The sequence below is a fragment of the Equus quagga genome, chromosome 1 (genome assembly GCF_021613505.1).
Source record: "Equus quagga isolate Etosha38 chromosome 1, UCLA_HA_Equagga_1.0, whole genome shotgun sequence".
Classification (NCBI taxonomy): Eukaryota; Metazoa; Chordata; class Mammalia; order Perissodactyla; family Equidae; genus Equus; species Equus quagga.
In genome coordinates, this window is record NC_060267.1 from 52,427,642 (window position 1) to 52,447,530 (window position 19,889).

The window sequence follows — 19,889 nt, forward strand, 5'->3', positions numbered from 1 at the left end:
GTTTTCATTTACAATGGCTTTCTGAGGAGACCAAATTAAACCGTGGTCGCATGCACCCTTTTTTTTACATTTAAAGAACATTTTCCTTAAATAAATCTCTGTAGAGAGGTTCTTTTCCTTATCATCAAAGTAAGAAGAGCACACTGAAGAACATCTAAAAATACAAAAATATATAAAGAAATCTACCAGCTCCCACAAGTATCATTATGGAATATTTATGTCCAGCCTTTTTTTAAACACATGCAAAGTTTTTCTATGCATTACATAGCTGAGGTTGTTTAATATACATCATTCTGTGACTTTCTTACTTAATCTTATAACCTAAGCCTTCTCCCATCATATTAAAATTCTACATAAACAAAATTTTGATGGCTACATAATATTCCATCATAGGAATGTGCTATAATTTACTGGGTTATACCCCATCTGTAGGAAATTTATTATTTCCAATTCTCCACTCTCATAAATAATGCTGCAATAAATGTCTTCCTGCACAAAGCTGACAATTGGTGTGAGTTATTCCCATGGTCCCTCACTGCAGCCACTCTCCTACCCTCTGGTCACATCTGCCCTGCACGTCCCCAACCTCAGATCCATTCAAGCATCCATTTCTCCTGGCTGACACTCAGACTGCTGAGAAGGAGGAAACACGCATACACGCTCTTTGGTGCCAAGCGAATTTATGTTCCCAGGTTCAGCCCAGCCCTTGCTGTAGATCAACAATTTGTTGCTTTTATTCCCATGTCAGGTCTTTCTTACATTCCTCACAACAGCTCTTTCAAAAGTGCACTTATCTCCTGAAGTCTCTTAGAACACAGAAAATCTTGCCTCCTAATTCACAGAAAAAAAGCAACACAAGAGTCCCTCAGGTAGGAACTCCTCACCTCTCTACCCCCCATAAATCTACTTAAATGCATAAACCGAAGTGACCAGAGCCTTTATCACTCAAACCAGTACACTTCAGAAAGTGAAGGGAGCACCATTTACCATCTGTTGGGGATGACGGTGGCACAGCACACTGCCCTGGGGCAACCAGGACGAGTGCTCACCCTGAGAACAGCTGTGGTTTCCTCCCAGTGGGTGGGTCATCCTTGTCACACCCCTCTCTAACAGGCCCTACACTGACACACTGGTCCCACTCCCTCCCTCCTGTTTCCTAAGGGCCCCATCCCAGCCCTATCTCCAACCCGCCCCTCTTGATAGGTTTCCTCCCCTCGGTATATAGTGCTCAGGTGTTGCCAACCTTAAAAACAGAAAAGAAAATAGTTGTCCTCCTCAGAGGATGACTACCTGGTCCCAGACCAGCTTCGGAGAAGGGCATCCGCATGCATTACCTCCATTTCCTGAATCGCTCACAACAGACAGAATTCTCTCCTCCCCTCCTCAGCACCAGCACCAGGTCCCTCATGAAGCAGCCCCCCTAGGACTACCCTGAGTTCCTCATTTTAAAATCAGACAGGTGCATGGCAGCCCTTCCTTCCTTCCCCTCCCGGGTCTCCCTCCTCCAGCCTCTGTGACAGTCCTCTCTCCCAGTTTCGTCTAAGCACCACCAGGACTTACCTTTTCACTCTTTCAGTGAAAATCCTGTTTTTCTCTTCCCATCTGTGCTGATGATGGTGCGATCTCATGCACCAGGTCTATGTGGATAACTTCCACATCCACGTCTCCACACAGACCTCAGTCCTGAATGGAGATCCCACTGCCGACTGGACATCTCCCCTTCACTATTTTAAGGCCACCTTAAGGCCAAAATATCCAAAACTGAATCACCAATTCCCCCAAACCCTGCTCCTCCTCTGCCTCCCATGCCTGCTTCCAGGAAAGGGCACCAGGGTTCACAGAGTGTGCCCCCATGCTTCCCTGTCCTGTATTAGAGTCATCTTTAATTCCACCAAGATTCTGCCTCCTCAGACCTCTCACCGTCCACCCCTTCTCCTATGGCCCAGGCTGCCTCTCTTCCTGGATCACTTCAACAGACTCTTAGATGCCTTCTGAAATCCTGCTCTTTCTCTCTCCCAGCCTCCCTACCGTTTCTCCTCCAGGCTGGCATAAAATGATCTTTCTAAAGTTAAGCCTAGCTGGGTCACTCCCCAGCTGGAGAACTTTCTGTTCTTTTCTTTAACCTTCAAGATAAAGGCAACATTCCTCAGCCTGGCACGAGGCCCTTCACCGTCTGACTCTTGGGCGTCTCTCTTGCCAGCCTCATCTCTCACCACTTCTCCTCTCACATCATGCTCGCCAGCACAGGGAGGGGCTGCAGTTCTGCAGACACACTGTGTGCTCTCTCGCCTCTGAGACGATTCCCAGCTACCCCTTTGGCCAGCAACACCCCACCTCTGCTCCCACCTGGCTGACTTCTCTTTGTCGCGATCCTGATTCTTTCATAACCATCCTTTTACTTGTCTGTCCCCCTCCCCAGACTGTAAGTGCTTTCTATGTTTTGGGGTCCCTAGCACTTGCAATGGTGCCTGGCTCCTAGTAGGTACTCAATAAACAAAGCCGCTGGGTCAAAGGGATGAATGTCTTAAGAAGCATGACCACTTAGGACTGTGTCCTGGTGGCCTTATTGTTAGTTTTCCCTTTCCTGCTCACTCTTCTCCACAGGCCCCTGCTGGACCTGCGCCCTTTAAAGATACTCACTCAGAGTCAAAAGCAATACAGTGGCTGAAGTGACTCTGGTGAACTAGTTGAGGATGCTTATGTGAGGGTGGAGGGAAGAAGTTTCTGGATGTCCTGGGAGATGAGGGAAGACATGGGTGATCTCTCAAACAGAACAGTGTTAGCAACTGCAAAGAAAGGATTCAGACACCGAAGAGGAAAATAAAAAAATTTCATGCCAGCAGCGCCAGTCCGCTGCCCAGAAGTGGCACAGTTGTCTCCCTGGAAGGAGCTGGGAGAGGAAGGCAGCTCTCTGGTGCGTAGAGAAGGACACCTGCACTACGATGGGAAGGGACTTGCGCAGAAGTCAGAGGCTCCTCACGACCTGAGCCTCCTCTCTTTCACACTCCACCCATAGTAGACCATCAAGCCCCCAACAAGGCCTCCTGGCCCTACGGCTCTGGTGGAATCAGGATTAGACTAGGAATTCTTAGGATAGGAGAGAATGCGCAAGACTAGAGAACCTGCAAATAAAAGCCAGCGGGAGCCAGCACCCGACAGGACGTGTGAAGGTGAGACTAGGGCTGGGCCGAATGCCCCTGAGCCGTTGCTGTGAAGGCCACGTCCAGGCTGGTAAGGCCCAGGGAGGGCCTCCAACTAGCTCAGGGGCTTGTGCAGCTCCAGGTGACTGCCGGATCTCACTGTTCCTGAGGGCAGACCCACATCTCATCCATCTCTGTAGCCCAGTGCCTAGCATGTGAGTTGCAGAGTTATGTGCATGGATCAAAAAGAATTTACTCCCAGGAGATGTACAAGGATATGGGAAGAGTTGGGCAGCCAAAAGGTATGAGAAAGAAGGCTTAACTCCCTCACAGTGACAAAAAGAAGCATGTGAGTCTGAGGCTTAAGTTTAGGCTCATGTCTTTAACAAGACCACTTAGGGGAGAGGGGGCTGTTTTTGAACTAAATAATAGGAATTCTGCTGGAACCTCCTAAGAATATATATATCTTGCAAGTAAACCTCAGGGAGGGTGCTCTCCTGGCCCAAAGAAAACTAAGACTTGAGAAATTATTTTTTGCCCTTAAGAAGGTCATTGAATAACAGCTCTGGGGGTAAATTAAAACAAGCATCAACATAGAAATCTGAGGGCCCTGATTCTCCAGAACAGAAAGCAACAGGCAAACTCTGAGACCAATTCCTGGCAGTCTACGGCCCCCAATCCTGCCACTTCCCACCGCCGTGGCTTTCTCCCTTAGCATCAGCCTCTGAGGAACCCTGGGCCCAGGGAGGAAAAGGCAGGAGCAAATGGGAAAAGAGGCCAGCCATGGTGGTCAAGCCAGCCTTGAAAACTGCCCAGTCCCTCGGCATCATGGGACATCAGTGCTTCCCTCCCCCCGACCCCAGGCAGGTTCAAAAGGCAGTGACAGAAGAACCGATCCAGAAAGAGAGACAGAGAGTAAGTAACACTGGAGGGGAAAAGGGAGGATGGCGGCAGTGGTGGGTCCCATATCTCAGCATAATTATTCCTAGCATTTTTTTAACTGATTCTACCTGTGTAAACTTTCCTCACTTTATTTTTCCTTTATTCTTTTCTTTTCTTTTCACTTTTGACCCCCTTCATCCAGGGGGTGAAGGTTTGACACGCTAATGTTTACACTGTTCTGTATATTTTTGAATTGATCATTACAGCAGCACAATGAGATATAAGGACCAACCTATTCTTCATTTTAAATTGAAGAAAACTGAACCTTAGGAAGGTTAAATGATGTGGCCAGTGGCAAACACCAGTGAGCAGCAGAGATGGCGCAGGGTCCCCATCCTGACTCCTGTTCTTTCTCCTGAGTACTGATGTACACACAGGCCCCATCGTGCGTTCCCTTCCCACCACACTGACTCCCAACTCCCTCTTCACCAACACTGTCCTGGGATTCTTACTCATTCCATGTAGGGAAAGTCTGTGTGCAGAAATTTCAAATTATTCCCATTAATAAATAAAAAAAAAAAAACCCAAATCTTCTTTAGGGCCTGATTATGTATAGAGGGCAAACTTACCATTAGCCAAATAATATACCTCTTATCAAATATGCTTCCTCGACAGGATCCCAGACAGCACATTACCAAAATGAAAGCAGGTAAAAATTGACAGCATGCAGACAATGTTCCCAGGGCCCCAGGCCTGTCTTCTGTCTGGGACAGCAGACGTTTCCGCATCAGAATGCTGGGATTCTGCAGTGCCCCGGCGAGTCGATTTCCCTGTCTCTCCCAGGTCTCCTATCACTGACCAAGGATCCCTAAAGCCCACTTTCTACGTTCCTCCAGGAAGCAGAGACTTCCCTGCCAAGAGAGCAATCCTTGCATTCTACAGAGATTCAGAAATATATCCCCAGGGAACAAATTCCAGTCTCCGTGCTGAGGCCTCCCCTCTCCTCACTGCCTCTTCATGGAGAGTTCTGACTGTATTCACCGCCCCCACCCAGACCCCTTTCCTTGTCCCCACAGAAGAGTGCCCTGAAAGCATGGCCACAGAAGAAGATGCACACACGAACAGCCGACGCTGAAGCTGCCTCCTGAACGGCCTCTGGGAAGGGCCCGGTGCCCCCAGCAGTCCACGCCCTCTGCACTGGTGTGCCTCCTGCTGGCCACCCAACCTTCTTCCTGCTGCATCAGTCCCTTTTCCTCTGGTATGTTCTTGGTGGGAACATCAGAATGCTGGGACTCTGCAGTGCGCTGGCGAGTCGATTTCCCTGTCTCTCCCAGGCCTCCTATCACTGACCAAGGATGCCTAAAGCCCACTTTCTACCTTCCTCCAGGAAGCAGAGACTTCCCTGATCATGTGTCTGTGTTTTAGTATTACTTTATCCATTTCAATAGATTATTATATTAGAGTTTGCCGAACTCACACAGTGCTTCCGTGTGACGTGAGGAAACTGAGGCCCAACAAGGAAAGTGATGTATCTAAGGTGACTCTCTGGTCGACAACACAAGGCGGAGTATGGATCCAGGTGTCCCGAACTCTTGTGGATTGCTGTTTCCAAAGGCAGTCTGCTCCACGTTAATAGCCCGTGAAACAGTCTATAAAAGCCAGAGGAATTTTTAGTGCCAAAAAAGACCTTAAGGTAAGCGAGTCCATGTTTCTCAAAACAACCATACTGTGGATGAATAAACTACGTAAAACGTCAATTGCAAGATCTAGTATTAGGGGAAACAAGAGCAGACCAGTAATGGAGGAAGCGAAAGGCAACTTGTATTGCCAGAAGAAAGGGTGGGGAAAGGAAGGCACTCAGAGCAGGTGCTGACAGCATGTCCAGCTTCTGTGAACACCAGCATTTGAGAGACACACGTTTTGTGTTTCAAAATAATAGACTTTATCAGAAGTCATCTGGGCTGCATACTCCTCCGACGATCAGTATTTTATTGTGGAGAAAGCTGCAGGCTGGGTGGTGGCCCAGAGAGTGCATTCGGACTTTGTAGCTGAGGGAATAAAATCCTAGGTCCTCTGGTCTCAGCACTGCTGGGCAGGTACAGGGAGGCAGCGGCAGGGGAAGGAAGGACAGTGTCGAAAGCCATTTATGGACCCCCGGTACCCCTTCTCCAGCCGCTGCACCCGGGACCTGGAGAAGGCAGGACACCCCTGTCGTCCGGGGTCAAGAAGTAACGAGGAGGGCATGGCCCCTGTCCTGCAGCCAAAGGAAGCTGAGGAGGCAGAGAGATTTATCAACAGGAACCGCACAGACGGTTCGCTCAGGTCAGTGGGGCTCCAGGTGGAATGCCCCAGGAACATGGCCACCGCTTCCGCCTCGGTGCCCGGACTGGACCCTGACACAGGACTCAGGCGTTCTTCAGGGTGGGGCATTTGCCTGCTGCAATGCTGGGAGGTACTAGCCGCTCCCACCTGGAGCCTGTGGCTGAACCCAGCTTCCTGCTCTCAGGGGAGGTAAGAAAGGGATCTTGTCCCCACGGCAGAAAAGGGGAGGAATCCCAACCGTATGGGTGAAAACCTCTACGCCAAAAGTCTCTCTTAGCATGAACTGGTGAAACAGTAAGAGTATGAAAAGGAAATGGGGTCCCTCTCGTTCTGCTGTTATATTTTTAAACAGAGGGACTCTCACTAAACCAAAGACATGGCTGACTAAAAAAACATGGATACCATGAGTCAAAAATTATCTCAAATTAAAAAAAAAATGAAGTGTTGAAAAATGCATGGTTCAAAAAGTATTTTTCTATATTTTTAAATGTGGAAGAGACATTATATTCAACAAGATTTGTGATCTTCAAGGAAGGCGCGGCCGATGTTTCCACATTTTGCCTTACTGGTCAGGGTTAGTTCTAGACTCATAAAATCTCACCCAATGCTGTGCTCACCCACAGCCTGGAGCTGAGTGAAGATGTGCGGTTTCCCCACACGCTGCACGCTACCTGACAGTCACGACCCCCCACAGTGATCCCTCCAAGGCAGTCCTCTCTTTCTCTAGGACTCCACACATCCGGTCCCCATCCATGGAGCAGGTCTGAGCTCTGTTGCTTTCCCTCCAAACCCTCCCTTCCTAGCCTGCTGTTTTGGGAAAGTGGCTCTGATTCCTCCAGACTGTGGCTCTGAATATGTAAAGCTAAATTTTCAGAATTCACAAAAAACTCTTCTCTCTTAAGTGTCTGATTCTGGCGATTAATTAAAAGCCGTGACTTGTCTGTTACAGATTTGTATGTAATGATACAAATCCATTCAGCAATTCAATTGACTTCTGTGTTCTAGGTGGTATCCAACTTTGCACTGAGGGGATGCATTTTAATGACCCAACAGGCTGTGGGGGCCTTCACTACCACTCAGAATAGTGTCCTGCTTCCCTATATCCTGGCACAACCAGGGCAGCGTGTTTACTGGGCTAGTGGAATTCAGCACGTGGTGAGTATATGGAGATTCTACCACTCAGTTGCCATTTCTGAACTCATATTCATTTGTCTTCTGTGGCCTCCATGTGTCAGAGCTTCCCTCCTATCTTCTCTTCCAGATAAAGGAAAGGACTTGTAACAGGATGTGAACACACTTTGTGGCATTGGCGAGGTGTGGAGAAGCAAACTGCTCATCTCACTCTTCACTCCTCCATCACGTGGACGAGATTTATGACGGGATACAAGAAGTCTGCTCTCAGTTTATCACTAGTTTTAAACGCAGATTTAGATAGCTGTTCTTAAAAGGTAAAAAGAACTCTTAGGGTTCTCAAAATGAATCCAGTTTAGGTGATATGCATTAAGATACTGATTTGGAGAAAGAGGAAAAGAATTACAGGCGTGATGGAAAATGTATCTCTGTTTCAATATAGGACATACATGCATTACATGTAGTATACGCACACATATATGTATTTGAGTGTATATGTAAAACAGCCTGAGAGGTGGAGGACACAGCGCGAGTTACAGGAACAAATCAAGGCAAAGTTGATATCACTGAACAGACTGTGATTATGTTGATTGAAACCAGATTGAAAGGACCAGGGGAATTCGTTTGGGAACAGAGAACAGGACCAAAATATTCCCTTAGAGAGGAAATCTCATCAGAGGGAAAACCATGGGGGTGGAGGGGCAGGCGCGGGGAGGTGGGGAGTGGAGCAGGCGCAGTGGCTTTACGGCGGAGCTTGGGAAAGTGGAATGGAAATGATTCATCTCTCCACCTTCAAGAGTGTAGGAGGTATACAGCACGATAAATCCAGCGGAGAGGATGGTGGGACAAAGGGAATTCTAGGCAGGGAGAGAAGAGAACAGGAGAGGCTGGGAATAAGGACCAGCCTGTTTATCCCTCTGCTCCCGCGTGCTGGGAAATAAATTCTCTCCGATTTGGTAATTGAACAGTGAAACATACCTCATCTCTAACTGTCTGAATTCAGGGATGGACGTTCATCATGTGCAGGTTTGAAAGAAGCAAGATTAATGGACAGGTCTAGCAGGATGCATCAAAAGAATCTTTTTAGATGCAACCATTTGAGGAGGGGTGGGAGGCCAGAGAGGGAAGAATCTGGCATTTGGCCAGAATCCCTTGGAGAAGAAAATGGCCAATTCAGAATTCCGCCCTTCTGAGTGAGTCAAAGCCACTAGCAGCTGCAGGTGACCAGGGCCTGACCAAATGACCAGACCTCTCAGATAAACACAAGGCCAATGCTCACCTGGGGGACCTCTGCGAGTACATGCTTTAACATGATGGCACATTTCAAAAACAGCAATCAGAGAAGAGCAGGATTTGAGCATTCTGAGGGCCTTGGAAATCCTCTAACCCCTCAACTGTCATTTTGCAGATGAAGAAACGAAGGCCCAGGGAGCTAAGGTGAGCTACCCAATGTCATACAGCCAGTTAATGGTTGAGCAGAAACTGGCTTTTATGCACCCAGTTACATATAAATTTTGTGCTGCTTCTGTGACAACTTTGTAGCCCTCAATAGGTCAACTAAATCATAGAAGACGCTCAAGGGAATATGGCATAAGAATAGGTCAGTTACAGATGGAGGAAGGCCCACCCCACATGGAAGACCTCTTTCTCCCAGGCGCTAGGATGTCTACATCTGGGAGAGCAAACTCTTCTCTTTGAAAGCAATGCTGTCACGCTCATCCTGAAGTTATGAAGGATAGAGCGAAAGGTCTGATGAAGACCAAAGAACCCAAATGTCAGGACCAGCTCTTCCTAATTTTCTCCCCAATGCTCCCAAAGGGGCTCGGTAAGTCTCCACCCTACACAGTCACGGGGACGACTTCTAGAAGTGTAGATTCCTGGTGCTCTCTCCCTTCTCCCACTCTTCCCATGAACAAAAATCACAAGTACAGAGAGTTCAGGTCCCCGAGTTGGTCCCAGGGCCGACGGCTGCCAGTCCTCCTGGGAAATCCCAACCTGCGGCTTTTCTCGCCTGTTCATTCTGAAGTGGAGGAATTTTCATGTTCAAGTTTGAACAGGAGACTCTACCCAAGGAAAAAAAAAGAAAGCATTTAGGTGAGTAGTCACTGCTTTCTGGATCGATTTCTCTACCACATTTGAGCAGATTCATAGTTCCCATTTCCCCTCTTATCCCGTTCCCTGGATCCCCCTCAAGCATGTCTGTGTGCACACACACGTCACTTCTGGAATGAATCCATGCCTAGGAAAGTCTGGATCAAAAGGAGAGTTTGTCAGAAGAATTATGAGGGAAAAAGAAGTTGTCATAAAAGACACCCTTGGGGCTGGCAGTACATTCTTCTGGCATTATCCTTGCAGGCTGGCTTTAGAGCTCCACTGCACAAAATGGGACAGGCCCTCGTTCCGTGGAGACACCGGGGGCAGCACTGAAGTAGAACGCCAAGAGCTGCCCTCACCATGGCGCATGTCACCCTGGGCCACAGCTGAACAGAGCCGGGCCAGCCTTTTGGGAAGAGCACACTGCGTGTGATACTGAGACACAATCCATGTGCAAAGCTCCAGTATCAACGGCCCTGGGATAGGCTGGAGGCAGCTCGGCCTGCAGACAGCGGCACAGCCCGATGATGCGCACACATCTCCTCCAGCCCCGCTTCTGTCTAGCTTGGCCTCGGGACGCATCTGAATGCTCACCGTTCTTCAGAGACATTGAGCCATGTATGGTACAAGGACAGCTGAGTCACGAGAGTGGCCTTTTAGTCCTGGCTCTACCACTTACAAGTTGGATGGTCTTGAGCAACTCCTGTCACCTCTCTGAGACTCCAGAGGGGGTTAAGAAGAGAAGTTTCTTGTGGAAATGTTTCTTGAGTAGCCACTCCTGGTGCGTGGTTCCTATTAGTTAAACACGGAAGCTGGTGTCAGATAAATGCCAAGCCTTTGCCAGGGCTGCCACTGCGTGCTTCCTTTGATGGAGCAGTTTGTAGGGTCACTGGCCTGGGACACAGGAGATCCAGTTCCTCTAGGGGAGCTGTGTAGTAAGGGCTTTGAAGAAAGGGGCTGGACTGGGAAGTCAGACAGATCTGCACTCGAAGCCTTGCTCTGCCATCTCCGAGCGGTCTGACTGTAAGTAAATCGTAATTTCTGTAAGCCACAGTTTTCCCAACTGTAAGATCAGGCTAGTGATGCCTACCTCACAGAGCAGTTATGGGGAATGAACGAGGCACTTCATGATATATGCCCACTGTGCGTACTGCCTGGCACACAGAAGGCATTCAATAAGCACTAGTTCCATTCATGTTGGAATAGTCCTACCTTCGACCCTAATTTTCCTACGTGGTAAACTCTGGGTAATAAACTGTCTTCTTTCTGCCTCACGTGAATTCTGTGCAGATGAAATAACATAAACACACGTTGTCATGGCGTTACTACCTGAGCGTGCAGACATGAAAAGCTGTCATTCTCGGCAGCAGGCTCATTCCAGATCAACGATGTGTCAGCTGTCCTGCTCCCGGGAACAGGCTCCAGCCAGCGTTCTCCGCCACCTTGAATCCAGCTCTCCATTAAGCTGTCCCCAGGGACCCCCGCCCACACAGGCCTCTCCCAGCTCCAGAATTCACCGCCTGGGGGGAAGGGACTCTTCTCATTTAGCATGGAGCAGGGGGCACACCGAACTGAGGGCAAGAGTCTAGTTTGGAGCCCCGGCTCTTACACTTGCTACTTCTATGGACTTGGACATATGGCTTCATCTCTCTGAGCCTCAGTCTTCACATCTGGAGAAAAGAGATAATAACACCTGACCTGTCCACCTTAGGGGGCTCTTTTCAATTTCAAGTGATAGAACGTGAGCCTTAAATGAATACTAAAGAGAATGGTGACGATAATAACGATGACATCATTTCACATGGGAATGACCTGCCTTCCTAAGGAGGCTGTAAGCTGTGCAGGCAGACGGAAGTGGAGGTCTTGCCATATTCTAGCGTATATTCTCCATCTCCAACCCCTACCCTGGGACACAGATGTCTATATCCAGCACATAGGACAAAAACCAAAAATATTCAATAAATTCAAATAAACACAAATACGGTAGAATGTGGTCTTTCTGAGTAGCGATGGTTGAAAACCATCCTTAGATCAGAGCTCGCTAAACTTGGCCCAGCATCGCAATCATCTGGGAGCAGTTAATGGTACAGATTCTCAGGCTCTATCCCAGCCTCACTGAATCAACATCATCAAGGGATGGGGCCCAGGAATTGATATAAAAAAAAATCCTCCACGAGGAGTCTAATAAGCCCCAGGTCTGGGAAGCACTGCTTCCTCTATGTCTGTCTGCCTGGAGATGGCCAGGAATCTCTACCCCACACGACCCCAGCACAGGAGCTGGTCAACATGCATTTGCTGAATTGAGCTGAAGTTCCAAGTTGGTGGCCCTGAAATACAGAATCCGTTGGGGCCTCCCAGATGAGGAGGAGTAGCTGTGCTGTCCACCTGTGCCTGTGCAAAAAACAGACAAGGACAGCTCAGGCCAAGCCCAGAACTGGACCCCTGACTTCTACTTTCATGCGGAAATGGACACCGCGTTGTTCCCATTCCCATGACAAAGAGACATGACAGACAAATAAATAAACAAATAATGTGCTTCTATCATCTTTCATTATCATCACAAAATCATAGGTGTCAGACTTAGCATGGGCTAATTCAACCTATTCATTTTACAAGTGTGAAAACTGAGGTCCAGAGAGAGGCAGTAGCTTGACCAAGTTTTCACAGCAAGTTGGTACCCAAGAGGCGTTGCATAATGGAAAGAGAACTGAGTCAGCATGCAGCTATCCAGGCGTTCCACAGACCTGTAAGATCCCACACTGGATTCATTCTAGAACCTATATGCACCAGACTTCTGCTTCTAAAACCTAACCTCAGCAAAAGAAAGAGTCCTGTCTCTTAGGAGATGTCCCTTATAGAAATCTATCCTCATAACAACTCATACCCTTCAGGGCTCTTTATCTCCACAGCCTCACTCTGGCGGTTCCTTCCACCTGTCAGTCCTGCTGCTTCACCCAAAACCATCCCTGCCTGGCCCTCTCGAGTCCTGGGGCAAGACAGACCTCGAATGCTGCCTTTCCTGCCGCCTCCACGAAGCCTTTTGGGACCTGCCTCCTTCCAACTCCCAGGGCATTTGGATGATCTTCTGTTTTGCCTGTCCTTTGTGTATTTCTTTATCCCTCATGACAGTTGTTAAGCTGTATAAGGGCAGGGACCACATTTCACACCTTTCACTATCCCCATATTGCCTAGCACACACTTAGGTGATCAATATGTATTTATTCAATTAAACTGAATCTTGACCTGATGCAATGTTCCAGATCCTGTCCCTTTCACTCCAGAAGAAAGGACACAAGATCCTTGAGTAACCTTGGGTATGAAGTACCCACATTTGGATAAACAAAGCAAAGTCCAAAGAGAATTTGAAGCCACCTGGAAGAGATCTACTCAGCTGCTCTTTTCACTGCGTATCAGCAGGACAGGAAGTAATATATATATATTTTACATATGTAACTTGAGAAAGGCATTTTGAAGTTATTGCTATCTCAGGATACGTGAATTTATGATGTTAAGGGTTTGATTTGCTCAAAGAATGTTCCCTGAGGTTGCTGCTCTGAAAACAACACCTTCCCAGTCTGGAGGCAGCATCCAAGGCTGGTCTGATACCGTCTTGGAGAAGGCATCCCGAGGGATGCCCTACGCACCACTCTCCAGTCTTTTGACGTTCGAATGAGGTGAACTATAGTGAAACCTCTTCCAAAAAATCCTCCATGTCACCCCAGTTCTGTCATCACCACCCGTGGGAACACTACGAAAATGAGTTAGACGCAGATCACTGCTGGGATCTCTTTCAGGTTTTTCCTCAGCCACAGTGAAGATGCTCTGCAGAGCCAAGTACTCGAGCAGGCCCGGCGTTGGCACATGGCTGCACACACACTTCAGGTCCTAACACACAGGTGCTGACTCTGTCCTCCCAGGAAAGTTAAAGTGAGGGAGATTTAGAGGGCCCAGCTGTTCTTCACCTGCCTTCACTGAGGACATTAAAAGAAGCAGTGAGGGCAAAAGATGGACCACCTACTGTTCTACACGTTGCGGGCAGCATGACTTGCCGGCACCACTTTCAGACTCTCACTTGGCCATCATTGGCTGAGGGCTTCCCATGTGCCCGGCGCTGTTCTAGGCACCACCACATACGTTATCGTACAGGTTATACGTTATCTTACTTAATCCTTCCCTCGGACCTCTGTGATCAGCATTATTTTCTTAATATAGAGGAAGAAACTGAGGTTAGATAATCATTATTAAGAATTAATTATTAATAAGTAGTAGGCTGGGGATTAGAATTCAGGTACTCTGACTCTAAGCTGCACTCAGTTCTTTCTATTAAACTACAGGCAGCCAATGGGTTTCAATCTAAGTTCTAAATTCAGTTCATTGATATGTGGCTACCTGGAGACCAGTGTTAAGGACTAAAAGACCTTGTGAAGCTCAGTGGGAAAGAGTGCTATGATTGATTAGTGATGTCTGCTATGAGCAAAAGTGGAGAAGGATAGCACATGTGCTGAATTTATTTGTCATCCCTGCAGGGAAGCACACTTCAGTGAAAGAACAGGTTACCCCATTACAAAGTTTTACCGCAGATCCAATTCTCTACTATGTCCTTTTAGAATTTACCCATACACATACCTCTCAAACCTTTGCAACATTCTCTCCATTTTCTTTTCCCAAATTTTCCAAGTTCTCCACATTTCTCTCTAAGCAGCTAGCCCAAAAATAAGTCTTGGATCAGCGTGGCTTATGGACACTGATTTCCCTTCTAAGGGCTTCTTCTTGTAGGCCACCCCAGTTTGACCTTCTTCATTATCCAGAAAGGCCCTTTGGGGATGGAAAACATTCTCAAAACACAGACGGGGCATGTTGTACATAACCCTTGACAATTGCCCTCTGGAACAAACTTTACTGACCCAGAGCTGCAGCTGATGGAGCATGAGGAACGGCGTCAAGGAGAGTAGCGTGTAGAGGACATGGAAGGAGGGTCGCGAGAAGGCAGGACCAGGCTTGGCAGTCAAAGGCAGAACGTGGGTAGCTGAGAAGTCAGTTTCAGAGTTCAGGCAAAACAGCACCGCCTGCTTTGAGCAGGGAGCTGAGCAGAGCACAGCACAAGTTTAATGACCAATCGCCATTCAGCCTAAAAGTGATTAACTGCCTTGTGCAGCCAACCATTAAAAAAGAATAAAAAGGAAAAGAGTGGAGGAAAACATCTCTTCCTCATGGTAACCCATTGTCTTAATCATCCAAGTCATCGGGACGTTGTTCTGCAGGCAGGACTGACCGCAGCTGAGAATCTGGAGAAACCGGATCCTACCCTGGGTCCCCTTTAAAGTGATTAAACTCCTATCAGACCAGGCTGGACCCCCTGACAGCAAAGACGTCATGCTTGGAGCAGCAACGCTGGGAAATGCTCATTGGGCAAATCAAGACCTTAAAAAATAATTACAGTTCACACATCCTGAAGCAATAATGACTTCAAAACTCCCTTCGCATGTGATTTATATATGAGCATATTTCCCCCTTGAACCCTCTCCCCCATTCCCATTCTGCTCACTCCACCCAAATCCAAGCGGTTAGAAAGTCAATATTCTTAGGTCCTGCGAAAAGTCCAGATGGAAAAACCCTGGTCTGTATCAGGAGGGAAAGAACTGCTAACACCACCTGCCATTAAAATTCTTATACACCCCAATGTGCACGAATGTAAGTACGCGTGTGTATTCCAAGAGGTTCAAAGGAGAAAAGAGAAAAATTAATTAAGCCTACACATCTCTGCCAAGGAATCAAATGCTCTCCAGGGCTTGGTTTTGAGGCAAAGAAATGTACTCCTACAGGGCTGCTGGTTCTGATCCAGTTTACTGTCGAAAGGAGGGAGAATGAGGTTAAACCTGGGGTGGGGGCAGTGGAATTGACCTTGCCCTCTTCTGTTGTCCCTGGGAAGGTGTCCCGGGTCTTGGGACAGAATGATCACTAAATGTGCATCCATTACATGCCAAGCACTGGCCTATGGAGAGGTAGAAAGAAACACGTAAAGATGAAGAAACACCTCGGATGACTGGCCTTGTGGTGACAAAAGAACAAAACGGAGACCAGTTCTGCTTCCGAGAGGTCCCAACGGGGAGCTGACAGGTGGGATCAGGAAAAAGGAAAAAGCGAGAGGATATGCTGGCCCCTTAGGACAAACTGCAAATTGGAATGAGCATCTGGAATGGCTAACCAAATATCTTTTCAGCGTCAGACTTCAAGACGTGAACCGAGTGCACAGACGGAGCTCACACGCCTGGGAAGAACTAGAGGCCAGAGACCCGAAAGAGAAGGCAGCTGATGCAACACGGCCCCTCGAAGGCCGGCTGCTGAAGTCTGCTGTACGACCACAGCCCCTCTGGGAAACATCAGCCGAAGCACCTTGATAACCTGGGTCTGGGACGTCAGCTGGGCTACGGTCTTTCCTTTCTCATGTTGCAACCATAGGTGTAAAGAGATGGAAATGAAATTTCACAGCCAGGCAAAGATCCAATACGCACGTTCCTCCTTGAAGATAATTGAAAATGAAAACAGCCCCAAAGAGGATGGAGTCACTTCTAAGACCGCCGGAAAAGAGCATCTTGCTGGGGTGTGAAGGGCAGCAGCCAGCACCGTATGTCACTCTAGCAGGGGAATAACAGCCACATCTTTGAGAGCAAAGGTCAGACTCCTTAACTGAATGGCCTGGGGACAGGCATGGAGCCTCGAGGTTCCCAAGGCCTCTGCTCAGATGCGTCTCCACCGGCAAGAACCCGCTGCCTCCGGGGAGCTTCCAAGAAACTTTATGGGGGTCAAGGAGGAAGGGTGTGGTCAGTCTCCGTCCTCTGACTTCATCCCATCTGAGAATCCATAAGAGGAAGAGACGATGAACTCTAAGCACAGAAGGGAAAAAGCCAGTTTCGGGGGAGCCAAATCAGGTGTCAGCTTTGGGAGGAAGGAGAGTGCGACAGCAGTGCTCACCAAATGAGAAATGGGGACATATGGGAAAGATGGAGCAAAGATGACCAGGAACGTCACTGTTACGGTCACACCTGCTTCCTCAGGCCTAAAGCTGATGGGATTTTCCCTCGCATGCCCAGAGCGCAAACTGAAAAGAGTTACCAGTCTGTCAAAGAGAAGAAGAGTTTGGGCATGTCCACGTGTGTGAGCATGCTGTCTGTGAGTCTGAGTGTGTATGCATGTGTGTGTGTGTTGTGTGTACGCATGCATGTGCATGCATGCCCCCTTCTCTACATCACTGCTCACAGGGAAAGAAGGACCATTTCATCTACCTGCCAAAATCATTTCAGAGTTGTTTTAAGAGACTTTCAAAGAAGGAATAAGCTCCTTGTGGGAAGGGATTAAACCCCGTCTGACTTCTTGCCTGCTGTGTGGCGGGGAGTAAATGTTTGCCAAAGTGAACGAGGGTTAGACACTCTGTGGGAACTCATAATGCCACCCTGAGGAAGTTTGTTCCTTAATCCCAGACCCAATCCTTGATCTTACTCCAGGTTTCTGCTGGGCAAACACCTTTCATTCACTCATCCATTCATTCGACAACTATTTATCGGCTGTTTATGATAAGCCAGGCACTGTGTTAGGTGTGGTTGGAAATGATGCTCTGAACAAGCAGGAATAGTTCCTGCCCTCAAGAAGCCTATAGTCTAGTAAGAGAGGTGTTGGACCGGCAGTTAGGATAAGAAATGTTGGGTGTTAGGGAAAGTGTAGGGTGCCAGGAAGCCCTGGCGTAAGACAGGGGATTATGGACAATCTCCCAATGGAAGTGATGCTCAAGCTGACACCTGAAAGGTGACGAGAGTCAGGCATGGGGCATGGGGGCAGAGATTGTTTCAGGTAGTAGGAACAAACACCCGGGTACTGAGGCTCAGAGACAAAGAAGTGCATTGTGTATTCTGAGAAACAACAACAAAGCCCAATATGGCTGAAAGAGAGGCAGGGAAGGGGGCGGAGAGGAGAGAGAGAGAGAAGAAAGTATAAAGAGGAGGGAGATCGTGAACAGCCTTGAAAGTCGTGTTAAGGACTCAGAAGCTCTGCGGAACCATGATAAGATTTCAAGTAGTAAAACGACCCAGCTGGCTTTGCAAGGTGTGGAGAACGGCCAGAGAGGAAGGCGGTTTTGCTTAGGGTAGTGGCAGTGGAGAGGAGGAGATCTGGACAAATCAGGCATCATGGGAAACAAGAGTGGACCAGCCAAGGATGACTCCCAGCTTCTGACTTGACCAAAAGCAGTGGCAGGTGGTTCCATTTACTAAGCCAGGTAACAACAGAGAATGTTCACTGGAGGTGGGGCAGGTTTGCGGCACAGAGGGAGCTCCTGCTGAGTTTGGGACGCACTGAGTTTTAGGTTCCCATGAGACATTTGGGTGGAGTATCTATTGGGCAGCTGGACATACGGGTCTGTGGCTTAAGAGAACATACCTGCATGTTCTGGAGTCAGCCTCATACCGATATAAGAGACCACTGGGGAGCTTGAAATTGGCTATGGAGAGTGTGTGGCGAGAGAAGAGCCCAGGTCAGGCAGAGGAGCAAAAGTCTGCTGAGAAACTGCCACAGACATAGGATGAAAAGCCAGGACCGTGTGCTAGATCAAGGGAAGAGACAACGTCAGGAAAGAAGATAACATGAGAAGGGTGTTCAAAGGCCAAGCAAGACGAGGTTGGCCCTCTTCAGGGGGTTTAGCAACACAGAGGCCATGGGCCAGAGAGGGCCCTGCAGCTTCTCCATGGCAGAAGCCAGACTGCAGTGGGTTTGAGCACTGAACAAAAGTCGCAGAAATGGAATCTCCATTAAAGAAGCCTGGCTGTGAAGAGCAGGAGAGAGTCAAGGTAGGAACCGGAATGGAAGTGGACCAGGATGGTGAGAGGGACACCCGTGGCCTCTAGGTTCACAGACCCCCAGAACTTCCTGGCAATGACATTCATGGCTGGATTATATTAATTTCTAACTTCTGACCATGCATAACTCAAGTCCTAATACGCCGTGAATTTATATAGTTCCTGTTCTCTCTGGAATTCAAAGCACTTCATAAATATTTCCTCTTTGTTCTGATTCCATACCTGTGTAGCAAAAGTAGTGAGATGATCATTTTCCCCGTTTTGCAAACCCAGGCAGAGACGGCCTCGGCCCTGTGACCCTGGGGTGGGTGGTGGAGATGGGAAGGCAGCTCGGCGGTCCCCCTCGTCCTCCCTTCCTCATCTCTCCTGGACCAGCAGCTGCGGGATGCTCGGCACACTTGCGCTACCAACAGAGCAGTAATTCAGGGACTCTGATGAACTGGGGCCCAAATCACTTGACCTAAGGGAGCTTGCTCTGTTTCTCTGTCTATTCCAGGAAGCCTGGTAACAATCTTGGCAAATTTCAGAGCTCAGAAACGGAATCTGGTCCTCGTCATCCCATCTGTGCTGAGCTGCTGAGAGGTAACCTTACACAAACCTCCCCTCCAACAGTCAGACACTTAACAGACTAATGCCAGAGCTCCGACCCCGAGTCACCGCTCCAAGCGGGGAGAGGTGGAGTGGAGGTGGGCTCCCAGAGCTCACAGCTGGACAGAAACAGAATGAGGACCACCTGGACCTAGAGCGCTTTCTGAAGAGCAAGTGTCAGGACTGCCTGAGGCAGTTAGGTGCAATCAGCCCCAGCAGCAGGGGGAAGAATTAAACAATGTTGGCAGGGTTCCACCTGGGGCTGAGAGGCCAGTGCTCCCAGCGCTCAGGACATTTTTAGAGTTGAGAAAAGGAAGTTCAAGTATGTTGCAAAATCACAAAAGTAGGATCTCATTCACTGGTTTTTCACTTATCTAGTTCATATTGATCAACGTGATTCCCAAAAAGGGCTGGTACTGCTCCTACTAAGGGGCATTTGGACATGTGTGGAGGTGTTCCTGGTTGTCATGGTGACTGGAAAGGGAAGATGCTACTGGCATTTAATGCTTGCAGCGCATCCTGCACCAAGAACCGTCACATGCAAACTGACTGTGTATCGCTGCTGGGGACATGTCACTGTCCCTGAAGACTGAGGGCCCACTGTGGACTGTGGAACTGCTAGGATGTGTGAAGGAGAAAGCGTCCACAGGCAAATAGCTTGCCTGCCCTACAACGGGCTCACGCCCCTCCTTTTCTCTCCTGGCCCCGCAGCACCGAGACTTACCCCGTCTGGGGCGGGGGGCATTGTTCCCCACAGCGCGCCAGAGTTGGTCCTGTTTTCCTAGACTCTGAACTATCTGATTCTAACCACTCACCTTCATTCCTGACCCTCCTCCCTGCTTATCCTTCACTGTCCCTGTCAGTCATGAAAAGAGCTTCGGTAAAA

General features: G+C 48.5%; 1 protein-coding gene across 3 annotated transcripts in view; it reads right to left on the reverse strand.

Moving 5' to 3' along the window:
* NTF3 (neurotrophin 3) overlaps positions 1–19,889 on the reverse strand; it is a 65,145-nt gene that overhangs the window by 18,129 nt on the left and 27,127 nt on the right. Inside the window, exon 1 of one of the 3 annotated variants that reach the window (XM_046679414.1) lies at positions 5,500–5,564. The exons of 1 other annotated variant lie outside the window; for it this stretch is intronic. The gene's annotated coding sequence lies outside the window, so the exon portion shown is untranslated. Of the gene's footprint in view, positions 1–1,560; positions 2,030–5,499; positions 5,565–19,889 lie in introns of those variants that run through there. One more of the 3 variants, XM_046679396.1, reaches the window with a different exon arrangement.